We start from the raw sequence: 6,602 nt of genomic DNA, 5'->3' as shown, positions 1-6,602 counted from the left end.
CAACTAGACTATAAAAACAGGTATAGCAGAAACTCAAAGAGAAAAAACAAAAACAGCTACTGTAGCACCAGTGTATTATCTATAGTCAGCTGATGATTAGCTCTGGTCTTCTGCTACTGCTCATCTGTCTCTCCATTTACTCCCTCTGCTCCTTCTCTTACTCACCACTCCATGTCTTTTATCATTCTGTTCCTTATGATTGGAACTGGCTCTCTTTTCCTGTGCACCAAGTAAGCTCCTTCTTCTACTTCAAATCAGACCTCAAGATACTTTCTACCTTCAACTTACTTTTCATCACTAATCTCAGCTCTGGCACAGTTTGTTCTGTCTCTTGAGTCTAACAATGATAAAAATCCCCTTTTCCTTTTGTGTACCGATAAGTGTTTTGTTTTAATATCCATGAAATATAGCTTGTAAGGTTTTTTTATTTAAGGCTTGGTCACAGAAAAAGTTGTATAGTTTAACTGAGTCAGTGTATAATTTAAACTGGTGCAATTTTGTATGTAAACAAAACCTTATCTATAATTACCATACCTATACATAGCACGTCAAGAGTATATCCATTAGGGGTGGGCAAACTACAGGCCACATCCGGCCCCTCAGGGCTTTGGATCCGGCCCATAGGATTGCCATTCCAGTGGTGCTGCAGTCCCCATGCCGCTCTGGGAAGTGGTTGGCATCATGTCCTTGCAGCCCCTTGGGGGGTGGGGCAGAGGGCTCCGCGCACTGCTCTTGCCAGTGGATACTTCCCCCAAAGCTCCCATTGGCCAGGAACGGGGAACCACGGCCAATGGGAGCTTCAGGTGAGGTTCCCACAGGCAAGAGCAGCATGCAGAGCCCTCTGACCCCCCACCACCAGGGGCCACAGTGCCGGCCACTTCCTGGAGCAGCGTGGGGCCAGGGTAAGCAGGCAGGGAGCCTTCCCTGGCCCCGGTGTAAGCCACTGCCACCCTGGAGCTGGTCCAGGTAAGCGGCGCTGCCTCGAGCCTGCACCCCAACTCCCTGGCCTGAGCCTCCTGCCACACCCTGCACCCCTCCCCAACCCCCTGCCCTGATCCCCTTGCTGCACTCCTCCTGCACCCAACCCCCCTGAGCCCCTGCCTCATCCTCCACCCCAACCCCGTCCTGAGCCCCTTCCCGCACTCCACACCCCTACCCTGAACCCATTCCTGCATCCCAACCCCCTTCCCTGAGCCGCCTCATATGCCCTGCACCCTTCCTCTGCCCCAGCCCCTTGCTCTGAACCCCTTCCTGCACACCACACCCCCTCCAACACCCTGCACTCCCTCCTGCACCTCAACCCCCTGCTCTGGCCCTGCATGCAATTTCCACACCCAGATGTGGCCGTCGGGCCAAAATGTTTGCCCACCCCTGATATACACCCATTTCAAGTTGCAGTAGCATTGCTGGGTAAAGCTAAATCTTCCAGCTTCTCCAAAATCCATCTATATGGTCAATTGGCTTCAACACTGCTAAGTCAGTTCAGGAGGAATCAAGGTTAAGTTTGTGGTGCAAATTTGGGATAATTTGGTCATGGGATTCTTGAGATACAACCCTCACCCCAATGACACATTTTTTAAATTTCAATTTTCTTATGTTGCTTGTTTGTGCAGAGATAGGGGAAAAAATCTAATAGCAGTATCCCCACGAAACATAGCACTGGACAGTCCCTGTTGATATCTAGTATCCAATACAAGAACAAGCTGAAAAACCTCAAAAAGTTATTAAACTTAATTTCTAGTTCTACAGAGTGGTGCACTGTGTTGCCACAACTTTATAGGGAATACCAGCACTCAGTGTAAACTCCTGGTGAAAGGTGGATAATGGCAACATGGGGCCCTAGAAACACAATAATAGAGGGTCCAACCCCTGCACCATGAGCTATGGATATTAAAACAAGCAGCGTGAGCCACGACCCCCAAATTTGTACACGAGAGTCTGGAGGGTAGGAGGAGTATGTCATTATATTAATTAGAAAAACAAAACAAAAAGCTCCCACCACAACACACGCACAGGCCAGTATTAGCATTATTCACCATAGCTGACTCCTTATGTGCCTTTGTTAGCAGATGGAGAACATGTCTTAAATTCCACTGTCCAACACATGGAAGCCTTTTTAAAAAAAAAAATTTAGGAGAGGAATGCAACAGTGCCTTTTGACATATCCCCAGTGATATTGCCTGCCTCTGAGATTGGGGCAAATGGATTTATCTAGTCTACAGGCATATGTTGTGCTGGAGAAGATCTCTGACAAAGGCTACTTTGGCAGAGACCAGGATCTATATAAAACCACTCATGTGGTTAAGGATCTTTAGTACCATGGAGAACTGGATCTTCAACAAAGTAATGGCTACTGAGATGAGGATCCTATTCTCCTTTAAACCTTTCAGACAGTTCCATCATTCAGCCATTCCTGAACTGGCTAAACAGCAGTGGAGTTCTTAGGAGACTATACAATGACTATTGACTATCTCTTATCATTGGGACTGAGACCCAAGCTCTCTTTTATTGTAAGCTACAAGGAACATTTCTTCTTTTCAGATAACTGTTCTTGCTCCTCTTAGCTGTACATAATATAACATTCACTTTAGAATGCAGATTGATGGAAGAAATAATAAATGTATAAATTTGTAGTAATAAAAAGAAAAAAATGTACAATATTTACAAACCAACAGAAGGTGAAGGATTGAACCAATTCACGATAAAGTATTAAACCAAATACTGCATCTTTTTCTTTATTCTTTGCCTATTATAGAATAAGATAGAAATGAGAATTAAAGGTCAGAGAAGATAAAAGTCAAAAGAAAACATATGAAGTGTCTCAGAAACTAGCCAGCTCCCCTTCCTGGCCACCCACTAGGACTGCTGTGAGGGGAATCCAAGTCCGTGTGCTCTGGATCCATGGGTTTGGATTAAGCTTCTGATAGCTGAATGGAGCCTACCCATTGCCCCAATCTTGGGATCCCAAGGTGCACACTCAGTCTGCAAACCTTTTCTGAGGCACCATTCCCTTTTCTGAGTGTCGGAACCTACTGTCCAACCCCCTAGCCCTTCTGGGCTCAGCCTTAATTCCCTCTGGCTCCCCCACACATAAACATATCCCTCACCCAGAACTTCACCCAACAGGTGTGAAGCTTCTGGGTTACAGTGTAACTTGCTCAGGAAGATGCAGTATTTGTGAAGTAGTCAACAGACAAACAATTTGTTCAATCTATCAACTTTATGCTCTTTATTTTTAATCATGTAATACACAGGAGAGTACAGATCATACAAAATAACTCACTGTAAACATAATATTCCTCACTAGTTTACCCCTTCCCCGAGAAATCTGTGTTCCATCCTGCCCCTTCAACAGCCTCCATCTTACATTGGTACAAGATGGCTCTTTACCCGGGTTCTCTCCTATGAGTCCCTTGCATAGTTCTTGCATCCGGCCCTCATGGCTGCCAGCAAAGGGGGAGAGCAGCAGGCAGGAGAGAGTCACATCCCCCACCACCAATGTTGCTCCATCCTGCTGCTCCTGGGATCCTGTCATTCACCTTGGGCAGGTTGGCTCCCTAACCCTGCTGTTGCCAGCAGAGATGTGGAGGAGAGACCGATGAACATAGGCACCAACTCTGTGGGTGCTCTGGGGCTGGGGCACCCATAGGGAAAAACTACTGGGTGCTCTGCACCCACTGGCAGCCAAGTCCCCTCACCCCCTCCACACCTTACCTCACCTCCTTCCCCGCCCCGAGTGCACTGTGTCCCCACTCCTCTGCCTACCTTCCAGTACTTCCCCCTGGCTGTCACCAAACAGCTGTTTGGTGGCATGCTGGGAGGGAGGAGGAGGAGGGGGAACGTAGCGCGCTCAGGGGAAGAGGCGGGACTGGGGCGGGGATTTGGGGTAGGGGTTGGAATGGGGACAGAGGCAGGGTTGCATGGAAGGGGTGGAGTGGGGGTGAGGCCAGGGGCACAGCAACGGTCAAGCACCCAGGAGAAAACGGGGAAGTCAGCACCTATGCCCATGCAGCCATGCTCCCAGCTGTCTGCGGCAGGTGCTGCTCCCCACAGCTCCCACTGGCTGGGGGAGAGGGACAGAGATACCATCTCTAATCTCAGGGCAGAATCAGCCATAGAAGCAGCATCATTAGTTGCCAGGCAGAGTCAGCCACGGAGGCAGCATCACTAGTCACTGGGCAGAGTCAGCTAGGGTAGCATGAGGCCAAGGAAGCGAGGTAAAAGGGTGGGAAACAGGCTGGGAGGTGGCATGAACACCATCTTCAGTGCCATTATTGGCCCACTGGGAGGATTTGAGGACTGGTACTGGCTCTAAGGTAAATGGAGTTTGAGACCCCTGCTTTATACACTCCTGCTGGGGTCACCTGCTTCTTTTGTTCTGCCTCTTGGTAATTTTCCATTACTTCCCAACCCTCACAACCTTCAGATAGAGGAGAAAGTGTCCTCTCCCAGGTAAAGCAAACTTATTGTCCCAAGGTGTTTTACTTTAGATAGTGTTGTACCTGTGTTGGTCCCAGGATATGAGAGAGAAGGTAGGTGATGTGATAAACCTAGCTAATTCACGGCAGACCAATATACATACAGGCTTTCCACGCTCACTGTGCCCCTTAGAAAGTTTGATGAGCCCTTCTCCTTGTTTGACAATCTCTCTGCTAGAATAATACAGAGGAACATTCTGAAATACATATACCTCCAGCCACCTTTTTTTGTGTGGAAAGCTCCACCAAAATGCTAGCGATAATACTTTACTTTAGCATAGAGGACTGGATATATGTTTCTTTATGCTTTTAAGAAATTATAGAATCACTCATGTTAGAGATTAGATTAACTCATTCCAGTCAATGTAGGATATAATCCCTTGGCACAGGATACATATGAGTTTAAACTGAGAATAGACTTGTTTTTAGAAAATTATAATTTGAATGATCTGGTCCTTAGGCTGGAAACTATGATGCATATGAGTATTCTTACTCTCATGAATAGTCTTGCTGAAGTCAATGGTACTACTCATTTGATTAAATTTAAGCACAAGTGTTACTGTTTGTGGCATCTAGTTCACAATTCGAGACCTGCCAAGTCTCACTCTTCTGTGAAGACAAAGACTCTCATCAAGGATGAATTTTAAGGGTATTTCTCATTATCTCTCTCCGAATTGAAGAATTTTGCTTTGGGTTTTCAAAAAGATACTTCAGAAATCCTTCAAATTGTTTTTAAAATTCCTGTTCACAATGTCCATGTCTGAAATACCATGCCGGATATATGCTGGGTTCCTCATCTAACAAATAATGAATTACAGTCCCTGCCCTGGAGAATATACAGCAGGGGTCAGCAACCTTTCAGAAGTGGGGTGTGCCAAGTCTTCGTTTATTCACTTTAAGGTTTTGCATGCCAATAATACATTTTAAACCTTTTTAGAAGGTTTCTTTCTATAAGTCTACAATATATAACTAAACGATTGTTATATGTAAAGTAAATAAGGTTTCAGAATGTTTAAGAAGCTTCATTTATAATTAAATTAAAATGCAGAGCCCCTTGGACTGGTGGCCAGACCTGGGCAGTGTGACTGCCACTTTGGAAAAATCAGCTCGCTTACAGCCTTCGGCACCCGTGCCATAGGTTGCCTACCCGATATACAGTCTAGATTAGCAAGCGATCCTCAGAATGTCTGAATTTTCTGGGGAGAGCTGGATTGCACCATAACATTACATTTATTATTTTAACACAGTGGCTGAATATTGGTTTGGTGTTAGAGTCACAGATAACATGATTTACTAGTTCCCAGCACACACTGTGCCTATCTTCCCTCTGCACTAAGGGAACACCTGCCAGCTTTCATTCACATTATCATTAATAATCAGAGATGATTCAAAATTGAAGCCAGTTATCCTCAGCAGCATGCAGACTTTATTAATCGGGATAAAAGGAATCCCAGATCCAAACCACTTCCAGTTCTGGTTTAGTAAAACCAAACCCTCAACTTAATTTGTTAGCAAATTAAAACCCACCCGTTTGCCCAATAATTTCCCGAACAGGAATCCTCACCCCCCAAGCTCCCTCTTCTTCCTCTGTGAAAGGGATTCCTGCACCCCGGGGGGCCCCCTTTTCCCTCTGTTAAGGGGATCCCTGCAACCACGGGCCCCCTTTCTCTCCCTGAGAGGACCCCCACGCCGCAACTACCCCCTTCTCCTCTCCTCCCTGCCCCCCATCCGCCCCCCAAGATCCTTGTCCCCTATCCCCGATGACCCTGCCCCCCATCAAGCCCCCCAAGGTCCTTGTCCCCAATCCCCGATGACCCTGCCCCACGCCCCCCACAAGATCTTAGTCCCCACCCCGCCGGGTCCTTGGCTACCCCCTAGATCCCACACGCCCACCCCTCACGTCCTTGGCCCACCCCATATCTCAGCGCTCCCACCCATTTCTCTCCCTGGGGATCCCCCAACTGCGCCCTTCTCCTCTCCCTGTTGGGGGATCCCTGCGCCCCCAACCGCCCCTCTCCTTTCCCTGTGGGGACTTCCCGCCCCCCCTGCTCGGGAGTCCCCGCGCCCCGAGCCGCGTCGCAGGGTCCCTCCCCCCGGCCGCGGCTCTTTCCGGTGCCCTCCCCC

The sequence above is a fragment of the Chelonoidis abingdonii genome, chromosome 6, assembly GCF_003597395.2.
Source record: "Chelonoidis abingdonii isolate Lonesome George chromosome 6, CheloAbing_2.0, whole genome shotgun sequence".
NCBI classification, from domain to species: domain Eukaryota; kingdom Metazoa; phylum Chordata; order Testudines; family Testudinidae; genus Chelonoidis; species Chelonoidis abingdonii.
This window is presented reverse-complemented; position numbering follows the sequence as displayed.